Raw genomic sequence first — 23,336 nt, forward strand, 5'->3', positions numbered from 1 at the left:
CTTATATGGTTGTGCTTGTGTGGTACTAGAAAAAAAGAGAAAGAGAATGCACATTGAGGTTTTCATGTTTAGCTAAATTAGATTCTAAGCATTTTTTCCCTCTACTTTTACAAGTATTTAGACTAAAATACATGTCCTCAGAGAAGCTGTGCTTTTTACTGAACTGAAGGTTATGGCTAAAGAATTAGATGGTTCCTTCCAAATTTTATTGGGAACCTGAAGAAAGAGAGTTTTCATAATGGAGTAAAGAAAATTTCTTTTTGAACTCTTACTCTTCGTAATTCTTCAACGATACATGTAGTGTTAAACGTCAAGGCATTTGCTCAACACAAAAGAATGCTCAAGTTCATCCTACTATATTTTGCTCCTTTTACCAGCGTTTCTTGTTCTTGCTCATGAAAGCATTCAGTCATACACTTTACGATATTACACTAAAACACCATATTGCTTAATAACTTGGATGGTGTCAGATTAGCTTCTTATGTGAGATTTCATAGTAATATTAAACAGGTATTAGAAGTTTTTTTAAACCATACCATAGTAAGGGTGTGGTCATTTCCAAACATTTCACGAATATTATCATAGAAGGCTGGAGGTTCTGGAGTGGTCAGCATCATTTTCATCTATCTCTGTCATCTGCATTTAGGAAATATCATGGTAATTTAGTAAATGAAAAGATGGCTTCATATATAGACTACCTGAAGTTTTAGTAATACAAGTTTTGTCAGTGTCTGCCATGGTGAGACACCATGCTAGATGAAAAGGAATACTCTCATGTTACCTCTGTCTCTCTGTTGTGGTAATAGCACAACATAACATTGTGGCTGCCCGTGTGTTTGTGAAATGCCTTTGCATTAGCAGCTGACTTCAGGGTAAAAAAAAAAAAAAAAAAAAAAAAAAAAAAAGGTGGTGAAATTGGCTGCTTAGTGTTGTTAGTGTTGTTTTAGAGAGTGGACCGAAAGTAAAGACCAGCATATGCAAAGAGGTGTGAAAGGCTTAGGCATTTAATTGGCACAAATCAGCCAATAGGTTTTTTGCACTTTTTTTCCTCAGACTTAATTAAATTCTAAATGGAAGATTAAACCGCAGTGGGGATCATTAATAATTTAGCTGCTATACTTGTTATATACAGTCTTGAAGGAAAAATATCTTGGAACTTTCATAAGGACATTAAATACCAGTCAACTCTGGTGATTGTATTTCTGAAAACAAAAAATTTTATCAAAGACTAAACAGTAAGAAGTATTTGACCAAGCTGCTGGGTATAACAAACACTTTCAAATTTCTCTTCTGGAATTTAATAGTAAACATTCAATTTCATAACTTGCATTTGGATACAGGCTGATAATGATTTCTGTGGAAAAAGTAGTTCCCTGATACAAAGTTGTGCTGCTGAAGATGAAATATTAGCTGTAGTTCAGAGATTAAGAATATATTTTCAGAATCATTTATCAAACATACTTGTAATGATAGACCAGGACCCTCATTTTTGCTTGTTGGACTTGAATTGAAAGGCTCTTTCTTTTCACCACCACTGGGGATGCACAAGGGCTGCCCTTTCAATCTTATGTGGTTCAGGTTTCTTGTTTAGCAGTCTGTTTGGTGGGTCTTTCCAAAATGAGGTGCTTCATGAAACCAGACTTAGACTAAATGATATAATTATGGCAAGAGGCTAATGAGTTAGCCCTGGAAAATGTGATATAAAAAACAACATCCAAAATTACCTTAAAAGAAAGATAGGAAAACATATGCAGTTCTATGTTTCTTGATTTTTTGTAGCATAAATCTTAGACGCTTAATCCAAAATTAGAATTATGAATAGACATCTAATTCTTAATCCCAGAAAAATAGCTAAAATATCAAAAGAATTATGCTTTTCCCAGAAATCTTAAAGCATTTTTTCCCATCTATTTTGGAAGTTCTGTGCTATTTAAGAATAAATATTAAATATTTTTATTTCTGTTTTGCTTGAATTTAGGAGAATTATATAGATCAGAGGTTGTTTGATGATAACTTCCAGGCCTTTTCTTTGGTTGATTCACGTGCTTTGTCCTGTGATTAAAAATTAATCAGTTTGTTGACATCAACAGCTGCTCTTTAGTGACTTGAGTTACAGTATATTAATGACTGTCAGCATGTCATGGTGGCACAGCTGAAACTTAGGTAGAGATGTCAGTAATAGATCTAAAAATAGTTCTGAAAAGTTCTTTGAAAAGTTACTGTCAGCTTTCTTGCATGACAGATAGTAGCACAATAGGACAAGAAAGCAGCCCTGTGATATTGGTGAGTTTATCTCCTGACAGAGAGCCAAAGAACTGTGTGTATGAGTAAATCATAGAAAAATTGGCCCTGACTAGAAATCCAGTTTTGTCTACTTTGATGTATGAATATTAATTTAACTATAAAATATTAATTTAGGAACTTAGATTTATTCACTTATTAAAAAATAAAAAAAAAGCTGTAAGTCCTAAAGAAATAATAATAATAATTAAAAACTCATAGGAATTCATTAATTTGTCCTGAAAGAAAACATCCAGAGCTAAAGCTCTCCATAAATCCCTGTTGTCTCCCATCCCATGTTCTGGCAAAGCAGAGAAACTTCATTTAGTTTAATCCAAATGCCAGACTATTTTCTTTCAGGTAGCCCAAAGTTCTAGAATTAAGGGAAACTTAGTAAAATGCTGCTTTATAAATAGGGGATTTGTTAGTTACAGTGTTTGGAATATGCCTTTTAAAACTTAGCTTTCAAGATGCCGATGAGAGTGAATCAATGGCTGGAGCTGATAAGAAACTCTGTATGGGTGAAGTGTGTGTTTTGTAAGAATCATCCCTTTGAAACTCCTGTTTTTTATTTATTTATTTGTTTATTTTTGTTGGTTTTGCTTTTTAACTGTGCTGTCAAAAACTGAAGAACAGAAGAGATATCAGAACAAGTATCAAAAGTATTATGGTAGATAGAATTACAGAAGCAGTGAGGCTGCTGAACTGAAAACAAAATACAGCCAAGAGCAGAGTAAGGATATCACTGAAGGTGGGAAGAGAGACTTGACTCCAGGTGTGTTTAGAGCTATAGGAAACTAAGGGCACTGTAGACATAAAAGGAGACTAATTCAAATTGTTTAAAGGTTTTGAAAAGATTGAGGAATAAGGATAGAGATTCAATCTTACAGTTTTACTGAAAAAGTAATTTCTGTGCCTGTGGGATTTTGATGGCACTGACAGGGTAGCTGTTCAAACAATAAAAGATACAGGGAATATTTGGAGACAGAGTAAGTGGTGAAGTGTCCCTTTTTACCAGTGTCCTTATAATTTGTGCTGTGACAGGCTATGAAGTAGAAGCACTGTGTATTCAATTTTCCTGTAAATGTTATTCCTAAGCATTGAATTGTTAGCTTCTAATTATGGTTTTGCTGGCATTTTTGCCACTTATTACAGTGGAATGAGGAGTTGGTTCCTGAAGTTATGTATTGCAGCTCTGATGTGCTGATTAGCATGTCCGTGGTGTATCAGGTGCCTTATGTACTGCAGATCAGTGTGGTGTGGGACACAGGCTTCACTTGAAACTGTCTTCTGACTGGCTCGTTCTGTCTCTTTCTCTTGTGTATTTTTTTTTGTTTTATTTTGCTTTATTTTGTTTTGTTTAAATTAATTAGTTTTTTTTTTTTTTATTGTTGGGCACCCTGTGAGGTTAATGAAATTAATCTCATTGACGTGAGCATATGTGAGAACAGAAATAGGCTCAGAAATCTTTAAGATCTGGTATTTATCTGATTTAAATGAGAGAGAAGTAAAATCTTAGAAGGGAGGTCATTTTCCATTTGGTTCTGCATCTTGAGTGCAGTCATCCACCAGGAGTGATGTGTGGTTTCTGATGAAGTTCAACTCCAGCTGTAGAACAAAATCAATCAGCTTTTCACTGAATGCACTCGATAGTAAAATATATACTTCAAAATCAGCAATTTTAGAGACTACAAGATTACTCCATGGCTCTGTGCTCTTAAAATTTCAAAATTACAGTAATTATCACATTGAAAACTCATCTGATAGTTGAATACTAAAAATAAAATTGAAACATTAGTGAAATTGATATTAAAATATCTGAAAATCGGCTACACTCACCATCTTCATTATTTTCTGAGCTTCTTGCAGAGGTACTATGCCATTTGGCTTTCCCACCTTTCTCATGGGATGCTCTCCTTTTGCTTTATTGGTCAAGTTGCCCTGCTGGTTTTCCCAGTATTCATCCTTAGGAATACCATTCATTTCCTATTTCAATCTTATCACTCATGGTTATGTCCCAGTGCATCAAGTTAAGGACTATTCTTTGCTTACAATATTTACTCCTCAAACATTTGTGCTACAGTGAGGGATACATATACTATTTCCTTCTAAACTAATCATAGTAACAGCATTAGAAATGGTGTTCTCTCATTAAAATATTTTATTTCAAAATTGTCTTTATTTAGAGAACTTGTAAATACTTTTTGAATATCACTTTCCCTGTGATCATGTTAGTCTGTGGTTCCTATCCTGTGTGCCGGGTTCATAAAGGTGATGTTTGGTGTTCTGCCACTTGATTATTGATGTTTCTTTTGTATGCAGTAATCTTGCAGTTACTTTTAGTGGCATACTCTGTATATATGGTGTTTGAAATATTTTTTTAGATTACATAGAAGTTCTTTAAGCCAAATACTTACTTCCAACAGCTGTAAATGGTGTCAACTTACTTTTTTAGCTGTCTGCTGTTGGGATATTAATAACAGTATCATTTTACTTTTTGAGTCCCTGTTCAAGTTTGGCCATTGAGAAATGGTATGAGATAATGAAAGGGATGGAATTCTATTAAGACTTAATAATAGTGAAAGAAACAAGCAAACAAAACAAAATTCATCTGGATTCCTGGATAGGAATAAGAAGATTTAAATAAAAGTATTAAGTAATAAAATAAAAGTAAATAAAAGTAGCTATTACTAGCTTCCCCAGTATCACTACAGTATAGTAATAGTCTTTATTTCAAAGATAGGTTACAAGATCTGAATAGATCTTAGAGTTTAAAAGAATGAGCAGCATTTGTGGAAGAAGAGAGGAAGAGAGTGGGCTGTTTACAGGAAAACTAACCACAGAACAACAACAACAACAAAAAAAAAAAAAAAAAAAAGCTTTCTAATTCTTGGTCTACATAGAAAATGTTCATCCATATACATTTAACATGCTGAGTCTATAAAGCACAGGGATTTATTTTGCTCTTAGAGGACTAACTGTAAGATTTGGGAAATCCTTCTGTTACAGCTATTTGAGAAGTGCTTTGAGAGGTAGTTATGCAAGTCTAACAAAAATGAGGATTTCAGCACTGTCTTTGCTTTTTAAAATTAAACAAAGGAAAGACTTCTACATGAAAGAGAGGAATTATTACTTGTAAATCCAAACATCAGGGATTGAAATCTTAGACCCTTAGAGCAAGGAAAGTGTAAGAAATTTTAAGAAGCATAACAAAGTTGCTATAAAGTCAGTATTTGATATCCAATTCTGAGTCATTCTGTACTTAAAAATTATATAATACTGCCAATTATGAATACAATTCCAGGTGGAATTTTAAAACCTTTCATAAGAATTTTGAAAATCCTCTTGATGCTGTCATACCCTAATGAACCAGAAACATAAATAACCCAGTACCTGATGCTGACCTCTGAAGAAATATGCAAACTCCCATTAAACTGCATCTGGAATGATTGCACCATGAGAAACGAAGGTGGATTTACTGGAAAGGCAGCAGTTTCTTCATGTGAGGTGCTACAAGGCCATTGCATGGATGCTCTAATCACCTTACCAGCTTCTTCCCAGAGCCCCTTGCTGTGAGTAGCAGTGTGGCTCCTCTCTGCCAAACCTCTAGACAGAATGGCTTCCCAGGTCTATACCTGCACACCAAGGAATCACTCATTTCATTGACTAAGGCCTAGATAGAAAGTACTAAACTAATATGGCAAGAAAACTGTTAATTCGTTTTTGTCTTTATTGCTAGAAGTTTCCCAATGATCTTTGTTAGTTTGCCAATTTCTTCACTGTTCTTCATTCTCAAATTTGATTGGATCCTTTCTAATACTACATGCATTTGACCTCCACTTGTTTTGTTTTAAATGTTTTTCTTCCTCTGCACTTGAGTAGTCTGAGTACCCTTCTCCCACACCCCTAGCTAGCCCAGTCATTGTCCTTCTTTAAGATACTTAAAATACAAATATAGGAGCTGAAATGTTAGGCAAACCTTTACCACTACAAGACAACTGTCTATAATTTATCTCAGGGCATTGATTTTCTTTTTTCATACATAGTTGTCATGCCTGAGGTGAAAGAACACCTCTCGCTTTGAGTAAGTTATGTCCCCCCATGTCCCCAGTTTCCTTAAACAAAGTGAATTAAGCTAGACTTCACATAGATGCTAGACCAGCACGTCTCACAGATTATGTGAATAGCTATTATACTTTAAATGCTCATTCTCTCATATTCCTCATAATTTCTGAATATATGTCAGTCCTCAAATACAGTGTAACCCTAAAGTTATCAGTTTCCTCTTTTATTTCTTTTTGAATTCCATCTGGATTTTTTTCACTGAACAAACTTTTCTGAAAGTCTTCCTCATATAGCATGGTCTTTCCATATAACCTTTTAAATTGAAGCCCTTCTATTTTGTGCACTGTCACACATTTCTTTAAATTGTGTTTCAGAGAATATCTTCTTCCAAAATGGGAACAATTCCAAACATATTTGATAAAAATGCTAATAGGATTAAGCCGACGCTGCCAGTCTTTCCTCTTCTCTTTGAATTTTACCTTGTTTCATGGTGAGTGAACTTCCTTCCCTTCCATCAGATCAGAAACCACATTATTTTGTTAGCAGATTTATCTTCTGCCTCCATCTCTGACTTTGAGAGGTGTGGGATTGGTCCTGTCAGACGTGATGTGCTGGGCTCTATTTTTCTGCCTGCAGCCCAAGACCAGTGGGATCTCTCAGGCCCCTTGGGAATCAGCAGCTGCTGCAGTGTTGGTGGGGTGATTGATGACCAGGTCCTGCTCCCCTGGGAGCTCTCCCAGAGTGGATCTGCACTCTGTCCTTGGGCTGTTGATGCCTCTGAACTGCCTATTGTAAGAACAGAGTTCCTTTCTCACTGGATGTCTGTAAAGATGTACTGTGTAGGCTATGTTTAGAACAAGGATCTGCTTAAGCAAAACTGAGGCTGGAATAATGAAACTCTGAGGAGTGGGCCAGGAGTGTATGTGAAGTGTGGTTTCACTCTTTTTGATGAAGTTGCTCTTAATGTTTTCATTCCTCTTTGTTGTTTTGATCATTTGCATCATGTCCCTTAGGTCTTAGCATTACAGGCAAGTGTCTGAGATGTTAAACAACTGTGAGAATTTATTTCCTCATTGTCTCCCCTCTTCCCTCTAAAGTAATAAAAAAGTATTGGCTCAAAAGAACCAAAAAAGTGCTACTTCAGAATTTTATTTCCACTTTAAACACCTTTGCTATGGATCACAGAATTTGTAAAACTAATCAACCTGTGTTTAATTCAGTTTATCAATAGAAGGTTCTCACTCAGCTGGAAATTCCCAAGCTAGAGAAACAACCCCCTGCTCTCAGAGCCTGCATGTTCTTTCGTGTATTAACATTTAATGCTTTTGCTTCCCTGAGCTCCAAAGTCAATTCAAGGCTTCTTAGCTAAAGCAGTTTTTGTCCAACCCAAGTAAAAGATCATAATCCTCAGTGTGAAGTGATCTTCCAGGTGTCAACAGAATGCATCTTGACATAGAGATGGCATTGTTGAAAGCTGTGGGTTTTTACAGGAAGGTTTCTGTAAAAGCTAGAGAAAAGCTAGAGGAGCAACAGTGTGGAGTCAGGGCTGTGGGCAACAAAGGCAGAGATGATTCAGTGACTGGGAAAGGGTGTGCAGCCATCTTTCTGCCGGGATGTCTGGTGAAGAAAGATAAATATTTTTCATCCCAGTCTTCCTCATCGTCTCCTCTAGCACTTGCTCCCCTGCTAGAATATTTCTTCCTGACTATTATCCTGTACATCATGGGAAAGGGAAAGTCAGTCCTCAGTCTTCACGGGGCCAAAGCTTGAGGAGCCAAAGCTGCTTCTGCTGCTGGGAGAGAATCACCCTGCAGTCCCTGGGGGCAGGGTTTGCATTCTTGTTGCCATTGAGGTCTTGGGAGAGGGGCAGCAGTGCCAAGTACTAGCTGTCAGCAGGGTGAGGGGAAAGCTCTTGTGTAGGAAAATATTCATTCAGCTGTCTCTGACAGCTGCACGTTGCCTACTGGTTGGCTTTGCAGAGCAAGACTCTGCTGTATTGCATGTTGTCTCTGTACCAAATCAGTCATATTCTGCTGCTTATAATCACCTCTAGAAATTCTCTGACTGATTAACAACAGGATTTAAGGTAGAAGAGGCTTCAGGTGATACTCATGTTGATCCCTTGTGTTCTGTCTGCTCAGCAACTGTGGGGAGATGAGAGGAATTGGGCATCTAGGACAGGAATCTGAAATGTGCCAAGTATCCATGGGCTGAGTGCGCTCAGTTCCCATCAGTGGCAAGTTGTACAGTTATGTGAGTTCGTGGATTATGGGCAGACAGCAGCAGGACTCAGCTGTTAGTCTGAGCTTCCTACTCTGTGTAGGAAGGATTGCGCTAGAGAAAGAGGAGAACTGTGTGGCTAAGAGAATTAATTCAAAGAGACTATCCTTGATATTTTCATAGCTTGTGTTGTGTTTCTGTGGATGTAGCAGCAATTTACCTGAGTTGGTGAGGAAGATGAAATATGGAATTTTCTTATTCTTTTCCATTTTGAGATTACTTGCAACATAGAGACACTTGGAGAGAAAAGGTAAGCACTATTTCTCTGTGCAGCAACTGTTGTCTACTTCAGAATATGGGGCAGGATTCTCCTGTGTTGCTGCATTGTGTCACAGCAGGGAGATCTCTGCATCAGTTCATTATTAGTAGAACTAAGGCAGGTAGGAAGAAACACAAGTCTCTTTTTTTGGATTTTTTTTTTTTTTTTTTTTTTTTTTTTTGAGTAAGGCTTTGATTCAAAAGTTACTATTTATAATAGCTTCCATTAAACCCTGAGAGTTCATACTGGCAAGTAGCATCCTATTACTAAAGAATAAGCATTTCTCAAGCATTAAAATTGCTATTCAGCTGTTCTTTTGTTTCCATGGCAACTTAAAGAGTAACAACAAAGAAGCAGGTGATGTTATCAGCCAAATAAATAAATAAATAAATAAAAATCTGTAATGCTCAAGTGATTGTTGATAACAACAAAATGGATGCCAGTGCAGGGTCACATACAGTCAGTAATAGATATTGCACCTATGACAGAAGTATTGCATGTGACATTTTAAAGCAGAAAGCATATCACAAAGTAAGGTTGATGCAATCAGCAGATTTTATAAATTATGCATGAGGTACTGTTTCAAAATTCAACAGAAAGCTGTGGTTTGCCTTCTGTAATGGCATGAGTTGCACGCTCATAGTATATACAATATATGCCACCTCAAGAGGAGAACTCAAGGTTTCTGCTTGGTTTGTCAATGGAATAGAGAACAAAGCTCCTAAATAGGGTAAAAGTTAAAGGTAAATGTTCTCATCTACTTTCAGTGTTGATCTAAAAAGGAAGCATGTAAAAAAGAAAAAGCAATGCTTTTCTTACAGATAAATAAAATAAAAGGGGGCTATTGCCACTTTTGATCTCAATCCCATGGTTCCAGGGGCTTGGATATTTTACTGACATGTAGAATTGAAAATCATTCTTGGAGAAAAAGCCTTAAGTAAATCAGACTGAGACTAGTGCTGGAAACCAGCTGTGAGAGACGAATGATTTTAAGAAAGATGCTTGATGTTAGAGCTGGGAGAATTGGAATTAAAGTAGTTTTTATGTAGTTGAGAGGTACTGAATGAGGAAATCTGTTCATAAACAAAAGTAATGATGGATGAGTCAATGAAAATAAAACTATTCTTTTAAGTAATTTTTGTCCAATATTTGACAATTCTCTTTAAACTATTGGCAATGAGATGTACTGTGGAAATTCTGCCTCTTAATATATATGTATCCTATCAATACAGCATGTACCAAAATATCTTCTGGAGTATTAAATTAGCTGAATTCAAATGCTACTTTCTCCAATAAATGTGTTGTTAGTGCTCTGTATTTTGTAAAGGTGTCACTTCATTTCTTTAATCCAAGGCTCCTGATTTGAGCTGTCTGTTATCAAAGAAGGCTTTTCTACTCTATAGGAAAGATGGAAGGTGGAGATTGCAACCAGGTGTTTTTCAGACTTGACAGCATCACACAAGCCCTCATTTGACACAGATAAACAGAACAACTTCGTTCAGTAACAAAAGTACAAGACACCATCTGATGTCTGTTCTAGACTTCAGAGAACTGGACAGATATTCATGTGGTCCTTGGTTACTCATGGCTTCAGTTGCACCTGTTTCTATCCCTCCTTAATAAAGGCAACAGATTTTTTTTTTTTTTTAGTTTTCTTTTATTCAAATACTTGTTTGCATTAAGAAACATGTCCAGCTCTCACTGTCTCCTTGCCTTATGCGTGGAAAAAAAATTTCTTGCCTTTTTTTTTGTTTGTTTGTTTTGTTTTGTTTTTATTTTTTTGGAGGGTGTGGTGGGGGTAATAGAGGGGATATTCATAAAACAAAACTTCAAAGCTTTCAGGGCTGCTAGTGCTTCATCTCCCACTCAAGAAGCTCAGTTTCCTTATTTGTTTTCATTTGTCTCAATTCCAAAAGCTTTCTGAGCAGACCTCTGGTTTTGAAGGTCTGTAGATAAACCTGAAGCATATATGTAATATATGCTAATATATGTAATATGTAAAAGAAGCATATATGCAGTATATGCTAATATATGTAATATGTAAAAGAAACAAGACAGAATGGAGGGAATCTAAATGAAACTGAAATAAATGTAGGCAAATGTACTCTGGTGTTTTTGATGAGATTAATTGGTATGAGTTGATGGAATTGCAGGACTGTAGTCGATTAGAAAAATTAACTTTATTTTTATGAGAGACAAGAGAGCAGCAACACTTGAGATTGACAGGCTCCATTTTACTTGAGTAATAGAGGCTTCTCTATACCCATTTTGTTTCCTGAGAAAGACAACTACATATATAATAGTGCCAAATATGCCTGCATGTCTGTCTTGTGTACACCAGGAGGAACTGAAGGCCACCAGCTGACTCCAGACTGGCTCCAAGCCAAGCAGTGCCTGCTTTAAATCATTATCACTTCAGGCTTAGTTCTGTACCTTGTCTTACGGTGACATTTTTTATCCTGTTGCCATCCTATCCCCTCTTTGTTTGAATCTTCCAGGGAGTATTTGCCTTCTGATATGTTCTCTGTTAAATCTAACAAAGTTGCTTAACCTATAAAACAAAGTTACTATTTTTCTAAATCCATCTCTATAAACACTTTTGAAAACTAAAGGTTGCATACAATTCATTTTTGTGTGATCTATCACCAGTGGAATATTTTTGCAAGTCAAAAATGTATTTATACTTTTGAAACTAACTTTTTCAGTGTGAGCAAAACTTTGAGAAGTGGGATTCCAGAGTCTCAAGGAAAGATGGACCACATGTCTTAATTGCTTTCACTGGTATTAGAACAGATCTCTCAATATCTAGAATTACAGAAACATTATTAAGTTTGGAAAAAGCCTCCAAGATCATCCGGTCCAACTGTCCCCCAGACGCCAACATTACCCACTAAACCATATCCCTAATCTCAATGTCCAACCTTTCCTTAAACACCACCAGGGACAATGCCTCCGCCACCTCCCTCAGCAACCTGTTCCAGTGCCTGACTACATTGTTAATCTAGTTGCTATCAAAGGATGAACATTGAAATGCCTAAACAGTTGTTATAACTCCATCAATTAATCTGTATAATTAATAAAAATAATCTCTGATTATTTTCCTCCAAATTTTCTATCACGAAATTGAAGTTCCAGTCTTTAAGCAAGATCTTGATGCTTCTCATTATGTAATATATGCAAAGTAAGTAGCAAGTAATCTTGCTGACCATTCTTTTAAATGTGAGACATCTTACGGATTTTTGTAGTTTTTAATGGATATCTCTTTAGAGTTCACTAAGATCTGTCTCAAAGATCTGATTTTAACTTTTTGAGCTACACACATGCACAGGAATCTCACTAAATACCATGAAGCCAGTAGCAGACTTTTTCTTCTGCCAGCTTTTTTCTTACCTTTACTTATTTTCCCTGTGTTTCAAGTCCTTTTTATAGTAAAGGGATTTTCAAATAGCATAGAGCTAGACAGATGCCATAGATTTAAAAGTAGAATTCTTTCCAGATTATCAAGAGGTTTCATTTTATGTAGATGGATTGGATGACTTCTTTAGATTCTGTCTAGTCCTATTTTGCAGTGATTGTTGATGCATCTAGTAATAATGGATGAAAGTCGCTAGTCACCCTAGAAAATAAATAAAAATAAAATAAAGAAAATAAATTCTTTAATAAATATCTTTCTTTGTAACTTGCACAAACCCTAACGTCCCCAAATGCAAGCTGTCTGTCCTTTTCACTGATTGAGCTCTCAGCAACTTGCGTGCAAACAAATTGTTACAGTGCGTATAAGGCAATGAGCAGCAGTGCTTACGATGTGTTATCATGAACTTTGCTAGAAATGTCTTATAGAAAAATAACATTTAAAAACAGATGCAAATTATATTTGTGAATAAAACTGTAATTTTTATATATTTATTGCACAGATCAGAAACCCTGTTCTTGACTACGATATGTTAGTCCTTAATGAAAATATGAAAATAAAAGTGTTCCATGAACAAAAGTTCCCAGTTTCATTACAGCTATGGAACTTTCCATTTCATGTATGGTGGTAGCAGGACTCTGTACAAATTGCTTTGACAAAAATAGTATTATATAAAGTGGAAAATTCCACCTTCAGAGTGAGAGGGAATTTTAGCAACCTTCTTTTCCCAGAATTTGCAAGTAGTGTGTTGGGCACTATAAACTATTCAGTTGTCAACAATCATATTTGACAGAAGTCTAGATGTGAATTTTTTTTTGTTCGCTTTAATTTTCTGCAGGAATTGATATATAACTCTAAGAGTGATTCTGTTACTGTTTATACTGTTCTCTCAATTTAAAATGCAAGAACGTGCAAGTACAACAGGAAAACAAAAACGCAAATTTCAGATACAAAATAAGTGAATTACTTTAAACATTACATGAAAGTTTCTTATTTCTTTATACAACAAAAAAGTAGATATTTCTATGCGCTTTCATATTATGATGTTAAGATTTTGACAATCCTGTTTGTGCAGGAAGGACCCACTTCTGTGCTGTGGTCTGCACAGGGTAAAATCCACTGCACTTGTGACGTCACTGATGCAAATTGTGGGATATGTTTGTGGTTTTGTTTTCTTCTGTTAAAATTTGTTTTATCTACCTATTACCTAGAATTTGTGATAAAACTATCTCTGAAAGACACAGTTTCCTTGAAATCAAGAAAGGCCATGTTTATACTACAAAAAAAAGAAAAGTATATGACACTGGCTGTAAATATCTTTATTGTAATTTGTCTTTAATGTCTGCAGTGACTGTATCCATTGGTGATCATTTAATTCTTTAGTTGCCCATATAGCTTTGCTTCTGCTGTATGTATAACACTATTTTATTGTCTTGATACTGATGTGCATGCTGCTGAGACTCCAAAATTCTCTTGGGAGGTTATTCCCACAGTCTGGTTCAGCTCAGAGAGTGCCACCATGAACATTAAATGTCACTGAGCGTAATCTTGGTTTTGAGAAACTTTCCCCAATGTTCAGACCCATGTGTATGTGTGTCTTTTTATTTCAGTTCTCTCTATTTTTCAAACCTTTCCACAATTCTTTACTAGTCTTTCTAATACCCAGTCTGCCCTCTTGCCTCTCTGTCTGTTGTGTATTGTAGCACATACATATGTAACTCTTTATATATGCTAGACTTTCCACAGCTTGCTTCTTATATCAGTCTCTTCAATTTGTAAATCCTTTCCAATTTGAAAGGCACCCACTGCTTAACACAGTAAGCATTGTCAGTAAGGGACCAATAATTCCTTGCTTCATGGAAAATGTATATTGATTCTTTGAGCTTTGTCCCTCATGCTGTGGTCAGGTTATTAGGCTTCAAACATGATAGTTTTATGTGGAAGAGAGAACTGGGCTTTTCCCTCATTAACCTTAATTGCTACTCTGGCAGGTTAGTCCCTCACTCTTGCAACTCAAGTATTATTTGGAAACATACCAGATGTTTTTATTGTGTGTACCTTTTCATATTTCTTGCTACGTAACCAAGGTTATCTTTAGAAGGATAAACAAACAAACAATAATAATAAACGTTTCAGATAGAACGTCCAGATATTTTTCTTTTCTGTAGCTTTTTGTCTGTCTTATTTTTGCTATACAGCTGCCTGATAGATTGATTTGTCAATCTATGATCTGTACCTGTCCCTGCATATGAAGACCACGTGGTTTTATATTGATTTACAGATTTACTCTACTGTTATGATTGAATATACACATACAGAAATGGAAATATTGGACAAAGCTCATCAGGTCCGTACCCCTGTTAATGTAGGCATAGTGGTTTACAATCTCAAATCTTGTTGAAGTTTTCTTCTGACCACAGTGGAATCCGGCTGAGCTTAGAAGTTATTTCCAGCTTGAGTTCATTCTCCCTTTACTTCATCATGGATGCCAAGACTTAAATACCATGAGATCCTACCCCATAAGATGAACATTTCGCAGTTAATATTGGAAATTAATTTAAAATATGCCAGAAGATATTTTTCCTTAAGTTTTGTTGTAAAATGATGGCTATGTTTATTGTTGAAATCAATGCTGTTAAATCTGGGGGAAAAAAATGGTGAGATTTATTTTATTTTATTTTATTTATTTGATTTGATTTATTTCCCCATTCTGGCTGCATTGTTGTTTAAAAACAACGGGTTTTTGTTTCTTTTTTTTAATTGAGGTATCGGTCACTGATCTGTATTCAAATGTGTGTTTCATGAGGGCTTTAAAATATGCTACATACATTTCTGTTTTTCTGTTATAGAAAAGACATCTGAGGATTAAGTTTCACTTTGCATGACTCATTTTTGTTTTGTGTAATTTTCAGAAGTGTGTAATAGAAGATGTTTGAGATTCTTGTCCAGGGAAAAAGTGTTGTAGAGGTAGGCATTTCTGTGTTGGCAGTAAGCTGTAAGATAGAAATTGTCTTTGCAAAACAAAACTAGTGAAATAGACCTTCAATTAAAACAAAAAAAAAAAAAAAAAAAAAAGGGCAAAATAAACAAAAATCTTAATATGTGTAACTTAAAGGGTAGATGTAGATTACTTCTCTCTGTTGTAAACATTCTACTACTGGAAAAAAAATAAATAAAAAAAAGATTTATTCTTCTCTTTCCAGTTCTCTTCTGCACTCTGGCTATAATTAAATACCTAAGGACGTTTTTTCCATTTTGAAGCAACTTAGGCCATCCCGATCTTTCTGATTAGAGTACATAAAAGCAGATTAATGGTAAGTTCAGTTGCCTGATTTCTTCCTGTGCTTAAAGGCATATACTATAGTTATGGACGAGTTTCAAGCAGATTCTAATATCAAATCCTTCCAGAGAATGGTTTTGAAAATTCTGGAAAAAGAGACAAATTATAAGGGTGTACTTAGTGGAGGTAGAGGGAGATTACTCATGTTATCTGTTGGCGGTGACCATGTTAAAAGTATGGGCTCTTCCTGTAGGTGGTTGACCTCCAGGGAATACTTCTGAAAATGCAAGTTCAGAGCCTAGTTCTTAATTACCTTAATCAACCCCGGCTCCTGAATTAGTGACTCTGTTTAGATTGGTTAGATTCCCTAACAGCAGTGAGCGTATTCTGGAGTATGGTTTCACTCTGAAAGGCTGTTCTATTGCAGAAATATATGGCATATTTTAAACCCATTCTGGAATGTAGGCGACTGTGAAAACATGATTGCTGTATCCACAGGAATGTATAAACCTGGGCCTTAACTAAGGAACCAGTCTTTCATCTCTATCTTTGCAAACTTCTCTTGCCCAATTTAGCACGCTACTGTGGCAATAATTAGTGCAAGGAGATGTTGTGATTCAGGATGTTTGCAAAGCAATGGAAAGAGAGTGTTTGTGATGAGGAAACTGCAGCATGTGGAACAGAATATGTGGTGGTAGATAGAGGGGTATAAGCTGTGATCACCTCCTCAGGCTACAGGTCGTTCTGCATGGCTTGTTGCTCTGGTCCTCCTGATGCAGATGCTGTCATCTCTGTGGTATCATGGTTGTTTCCCTTTTTCCATTCGGTGTTTGTGTATCCCACGCATTTACTGGGTGTCTTTGTGCAGCAGCTTAGGAAGTATTAGCCAATGAATAGCATGTAGCGTTTTTTGTTAATGTATAAGTGCGTTAACAAATGCCCTAATACCTCCTCTTGTTACTCCTTTGCACTGCAAAATGCTAGCTATAGCATCTGGCCTGTCAGCTGGTGTGTCTACACAGAGCTCCTTCTGCTCAAGTTAACTGGCCAAATTTCACTCTTGTACTGCTGCTAATTCCAGTGAGTCTGGGGACTTAAAAGGAACGATGGATTCACACCAGGGTAATGCATGCAGGTTTGGACCATTTGCTGGAGTTTTGTACATTGCACATTATACTTCCAGGTACACAAGTAGTTTTACTTCCCTCAGTATTTCTCAATAGCAAATATATGTAATTAAAAGGAAAAGAGCAGAGATATGTTATAGTTTTTTTTTGCCGTGTCTAATGCATATTGCCTTTCAATCAGAAAAGCCTCTATTACTTCAGTCTTGCCAAGAACTAAGTATGAAGCAATAGCAAATGTGCATGGCACTCAAGAGAATTAAGGAAAAGGTTCAAACAAGAATTTAAAGACCAGTGATTGGAAACATGGTCTATTTCTTAATACAGGAGAAGTAAAGTTCAGAACAGAGAAAAATGCATGGAAGATTGTGCATTGCTTCATTTTTACTTCTCAAAATCATAGGCTTAATCTTTACTTTGGTAAACATTCAGGGGGTTAAAAAGAGAATGGACAAGGCAAATATTTCTACCCATTCCAGGATGCAGGTCAAAGCCTGTATGCTGCTTAGATCTGTCCAGTTTATTAGCACTGAGGAAACTAAATGTTAAATAAAGATTACTGCTTTTAAAAACAGAGTAAAATATTACATTTGAAGATAGTGAAAATATGTTTTAGAGATAAGAGGGAGTTATATTCTTAATAGGCATAAGAACAGGATAGGCATCTTACCTAATTTTCTTTCTTGTTAAGTTATGCACCAAAAAGTTACCGTCTATTTGTTAATAGAAAAAATGTAGCACCTGAAATGACCAGTAGTGAAGGGACTTTTGCACAGAGGATTGAATGTTTTTTTTCTTCTAGACTCACATATCTGACTACTTCTTTTATCAAACTTACTGTGAGAGTTTGCAAGTTCCTTTAAAGACATCTAAGTGCAAATTATCAGGAAGTGCAGCAAGGATAATTTGACTAAAATATAAGCTCTTTGTGTACTAAAGCACAAAGACTGTATGTATAGATAGGAAATGGAAAGTAGTTCAAATTACAAACAATAATAAAGAAAGAGTAATATAAATATATAGGACAACATTAAAACAGAAACAACAAACAAAAAAAGAGCAAGAAATGAAACTGGAATAAGCATCAAACTTTAAGAAGTTTTTCTGTAAATTCACTTACACTGCTTACAAAACACCAGGGAAAAAGCTGGATTGTTATTATATGGATGTCAGGAAGTCAAGAAGCTGGGATTGCGTGGTGCCATTTTTGCATTATTGGTGTTAGAAAGATCAATTGTTTTAACATGATGATCGTCTTAATAAGTGAAGAGGGGAAGTTAAGTGAAAGGGGGAGATTGCAATGTAAGAACGAGTTAGTGTTTTGCTGAACTTGGATCTTCAAAATGCTGGATCTGACAAATGCTGTACAGGGACATTTGTGCTAGTGGAATTCTGGAGCTCTTACCACTTGTGAAGAGAAGAGGAAGTCCCAGAGCATTAAAAGAGACCAGATGGGTCACAGTGTTTGTAAAAAAGGAGAAGGACCAAACTGAGTTTAAGAACTAATGTGTTATCTTCCCTTTGAAAAAGCAGACAAATGAATTTGTGCCAAAGCATACGAAGGAGAACAGGATCTGAGCAAAAAGCAATAGGGTACACAAGCAGGGATCGCTGCTCTGTGAATGCAGAAAAGGATTGCTGCATATCACAAGCTGATTTTGAGTTAACATTGCCACATTCGACAGATGCTGTCCTGCGAGAGAGAAAACCAGAAACAATTTGGCAGGCATTAAATTTGTCTGCTATGTTGCCAGGAAGCTGAGGGACGGTTCAGGTGAGTCTGAGTAGGAGTGAGAAACAGCACTGGTCACAACACTTCTCATTTTTCATACACCCCCATCTCAGTACTCTCCATTGCACTATCGTGGATTCAGTTTAATCAGCTCATGGGTCTGGTTGAAAGGAAATTTATCTTCTGTTGTTTTGTTGCTGGTTTGTTTCCAGGTGGCCTGACTCGCTGTGCTAGCTCAAGGGAAGAGTTGGGAATGGAGGGGTAGTGGGGCTGCCCAGTCTGCTCAAGTGTGGTCATGGAAAGTAGATTAGATGCATGCTGCATGGAAGTTTTCATAAAACTCCTTTCATGCTGTTTTCACATCGACTATTACCTTCTGTTTATTTCCATGTTATTTGATTAATTAGATTTAATTTATGAAATGTGATATTAAAGTGATACTAACTATTCTTTGAGAAGTTAGGGGTGACTTTTTTTTCCAAGAGTTACACTATCTGAAGTTCTGTTGAAAGTCAATGAATATATTAAAGTGTTTTTTGTTTGTTTGTTTGTTTTGGTCCAATTTCAATTTAATTTTACAAAAACATTCTGTTAAGTACACTTTTTTTTTTTTTTTTTTTTTTTTGACTGTGAATGCAAGTAAGGGTAGGGTTGCCCAAGTTCTTGTCATGCAGTCTTTGAAAACATAACAGCATTGAAACTCTTTATGATATATCCCTGCCAGAGCTGGTGCACTGCTGCTTCCAAAAGCAAAAATGTTTCTAGTTGAATGCCAGTCATTAATGAATGTTCAGTAACACTACTAATGTGGTGATCTGTGCTACCAGATCTATTAGTTTTAAATCTATTTATTCATTCCTTCCCATGTAAGAGAGGGTACATACCATGTATTATAATTTTATAGATTTTTAATTTTTTACTTATTCATCAATCCCAACTTTGAGAATACATAAATCAGTATTCCTTAATTTGCATTTGAGGATTTGAGGACTCTGTTCTTCTGAATCTCATGACCCTGAAGTGTCTCTGTAAGCCTGCACTCCAAGGTCCCCTTTTATTAACTTTTTCAAAAATTCAGACACCATCCCTTTTAAAAATAAAAATATAAAAAAAATATATAAAATAAAAAGAACTTATTTAAAAGATACAGCTCTGTAGCTGCGAGCTAGCCATCTAAAACAGTAACCCCTAACTTTAATTACAAGAAATGGAAAAGGTGCCACTGTGTGGTGATGTCAATAGTAGGCTGCCCTCCCTCTGGAGTCATGTTGCAAACACTGTCCTCGAGGGTAATTAAAGTTAAGCACACAATTACAGAAGCCCTGATTTGTTTGGACTTGTTGGTTGCCCACTGTCTCATAGCACCTAACATCACAAACGCACCATGTTGAAATGAAAGGATTATTTATTTCTGAGTCTCACACTGTGCGTATGTTTAAATGCTGTGGTGGAGGTGGACTGTAGCCTTGGGTACTAAGGTAAGCATCATGACACCGATTAGCAGTGGGAACTGGGACTGCATGGTCTGTTTTATGCTTTTGTTTTGCTAAAATGATTCACGGTTGTGTGATCTTAGCTAACCTCTGCAGCTTCTGAATATTCTAAGGCACTGGTGATCTATAGCACTTCTATTTTCTGAAACATTGACAATTTTTTATTAGACAGAAAGCTAAACTTTATTCATCAGTGAACCTGGTTTCCATGGCAGACAGTTTCAGTAGAGCACTTTCAAAAACCTGTATTGCCTGTTGATACAATCTTTTTATCTGATGGACATTTAGGGAGTAATGCCAAAAGAAGATCTTAGAAAAGGAAAATGAGAAACAAGTTGGGTAACCGAGTTTTCTAGAGGTGACTGTGTAGAAAGTGGGAAAAGCAAATGAAGCATGAATTATCTGAGCCATGACGACTTTTAAGAGAGTTGATAATTGTCTAATTGGTTAAATGGTTAGACACATCTGTGAGGTTGTGTCTGGGTCTAGACTCACTTTTAACTTTGTGTACACTGTTGCCAAGCTGCTGTGTTGGGGTATTGAAGTGGAATAAGGAGAAAGAAGCCAAGTGCAGACATAAATGCTCCAAATGTAAAAGATAAGGTGTGATGGCTTTATGTGAGCATTAACAAAATGGTAACCCATCAGCATTCTCTTTGATATACTTGTTTGTTGTTAGTGGATAGCAACTCAGGACGTCCTGAAGGAAAGGCTGTGTTGAGCTTCACTAAAAATTAGATGATGAGCTCAGTGGTGTCAGAATTTGGGATAAAAGGACTAGATATTGAGAAACATCTTATCATATGAGAAGTGTAGGGGAAATTCACTCTCTAGAAAGCAAAGTGCAACCAGGTTCTATCCCCAGTATTATGGAACTTTTAAGGTGGTGTAAATTGAGTCCTTTTTTTTGCAGCTATTCCTTAGTAGGGACACTTTAGTTTGTAAGGAAACACTGTGTTAAATCAAAAGGTACTTTTATACTCCCCCCTAATAAGTTTTCCATTTTCTAGATAAAGGTACTTATTTTAAGAGGTTGCTCATCACTATACAGCAGTTCCCTAAAGGGGAAAAAGCACTTGGGCTTGTACTGGCATGGTAATAAACTGTTGGCACAGTTTAGTTACTGTGTTGAGATCCTGAGATAGTTACTGTGCTTCATCCTGGGACACTAACTGTTTCAATGTCCAGGACCCAAGAACACGCATTTAAGACAAAACAAAACAAAAAACAATAAAAACAAACACGGGATGTAAGTTGACCTATGCTCTGGACAAGATTGTGGCTTCAGTAGGCTGGTGGTGATATTTTTTCTTTTTATTAGAGATGACAGCATAAAAGCAAATAGTGCTTTCTCATTGCACCTTTGCATTGGGAGAGTGGAAAACGCAAGGGGGGGGCAGATGATTTGAGTAAAACAACAAAAGAGATCCTTAGGATTTCAGAAAGATCTCTGTATAAATGGCAAGAGAGCTGAAAAAGAAACAGCTGTTTTCGCTGTGTTTTATTTATTTTTTTTTCTGTCATATTTGGACAACTTCAAAAGAGAAAACCACTCCAAAGCAGCATTTCCCAGAACCAGGTGGGAACAGAGGAGAGGGCAGAGTTGCTAAGGCTGTGGGTACCAGAGGAAGAGGTCTGAGCAAGCCAGGACTTTCCAAGAAAAAGAAGCTGGAGTGGACTGCAAAACTAGCTGACCTCAATGCAGGCAGGAGTATTGCATTTATTAATAGTTGTCACTGTTTGTTTAGATTAAAATCCATCTTACAGAACTAGATGGTGTTAAGATGTAACAAGCCGCTCTGCTTTTCGGTCAAACAAATCATCTTGTTTAGTTTAGAAAATTATAAGAAAATTAGCTCTTTAAATTACTAATGACAAATATTTCCATACTGCCTATACATAATAAGAAATTGTGGTTCTGCTGCAGCCAGAATGTTTCTTCTGAATACATGTATTAGTGAAGAATGGTCCTCATTTTACCTAATTGCTTAAGCTTGAGAAGGAGCCAGTACCAACAGATATGTATTAATACTAGTATAATACTTCTAGAGTTTGTTTGACTTGGGAATATAAATATTGCAAAAAGTGTGTGGAGCAATGTAGCATGATTGCTGTAAAATTCAATCTGGGTATTGCACTAGTGTGCACTGGATTCTCAGCTGCAAGAATCCAGGGAAGACTGGAGGCAAAAGGAGGAAGAATGCTGGTGTGGGTCACATTCTGTAAACCTGGGAAGGGATGGAGCTCTCCCAAAAGTTAGGAGCAGATAATTGTAAGTTATTTAAGGAAAATGTAAGGTTGTCTGTTCAATTTCTAATTATTGGACTATTCTGCATATTCCATCTTTGTGCTATCTTATATATAAAACCTACAGCGATTCTAGTTATTTCAAACTACTAGAAATGCAGTACAACTGCAAGGAGAGTAAGAATTTCTTGATCAATGTTTTGATCTACGTGTCTCTAGAATAATGAAATTACGGTTTTCTGTTATCCATCTATGCTCCCACCCCCTACTATTGATAGACATCGCTATTTGTTCTCCATGATTTTGGTGTACGAAGTGTTGAGATTAGGAGAAGAAATATTATTGTATTTCTCTCTATATATTATTATTATTATTACAGTAAAGATTTTAAATATCAGCTTTTCTATGATTGCCTTCATATCAAACATATGTATAGTATTTACAATATTTAGTCTGCATAAAACATTGGAGAAAGAATATTAACAAATCATAGAAATTAGTGATTCCAAGTCAGTCAGATTTATGTTTTTATTTCAGAATCCTTTTAAGAAATACATGCAATATATAGCTATACTTCTTTTCTTTTTGATTGTAAATAAGCTATATATAATCATCAACACTAGATAAGTAAGTAATGGTCGACTTTTTGGATTGATGAAATGGCAGAAATTCCATTCATTTCAGCAACATCAAGTTTCAATTAATTTTTGGTATTGACCTAGTCAGTGGAATCCTACATGTATTTGAAAAGTAGAAATACTTCATTTCATGGTATCTGATTTTATACAAAAAGAGAATATGGAATTCTGTTAGCATGTCTTAATAATACATTTATTTCTAGATGATAATGGAAATAGTAACTTAAAGCATACTGTAAATCACATTTTAATTTGCAGGGACAGAATTATTTTCATCATCTGACGTGTTTCTTAGATAGTTCATACTTGAGCACAAAGATCTTAAACTGCACATTATATAGGTTATTTGTACGTTGCAGTGAAGTTGCATCAAATGCCTCTGGCTTTTTTGAAACAACCACTGAAAAAATAAATACAAAATAAATACAAAATAAATTTTGTATGCGTATGTTGCTTTGCAACATAGGCCTGGGCTAATGCTTTCTCATAACTTGTGTTAAGATGCTTATACAGAGTGCTTCTTGCT

The 23,336-nt window shown here is 36.0% G+C and overlaps 1 protein-coding gene across 8 annotated transcripts in view; it reads left to right on the top strand.

The window, feature by feature from the left end:
• Positions 1 to 23,336, top strand: part of ZNF385B (zinc finger protein 385B) — a 176,797-nt gene that overhangs the window by 89,814 nt on the left and 63,647 nt on the right. Inside the window, exon 1 of one of the 8 annotated variants that reach the window (XM_082763135.1) lies at positions 15,351 to 15,610. The exons of the other annotated variants lie outside the window; for them this stretch is intronic. The gene's annotated coding sequence lies outside the window, so the exon portion shown is untranslated. Of the gene's footprint in view, positions 1 to 15,350; positions 15,611 to 23,336 lie in introns of those variants that run through there. 8 annotated transcript variants of the gene reach the window in all.

Source organism: Aythya marila (assembly GCF_965140915.1).
Source record: "Aythya marila genome assembly, chromosome: 6".
NCBI classification, from domain to species: Eukaryota; Metazoa; Chordata; class Aves; order Anseriformes; family Anatidae; genus Aythya; species Aythya marila.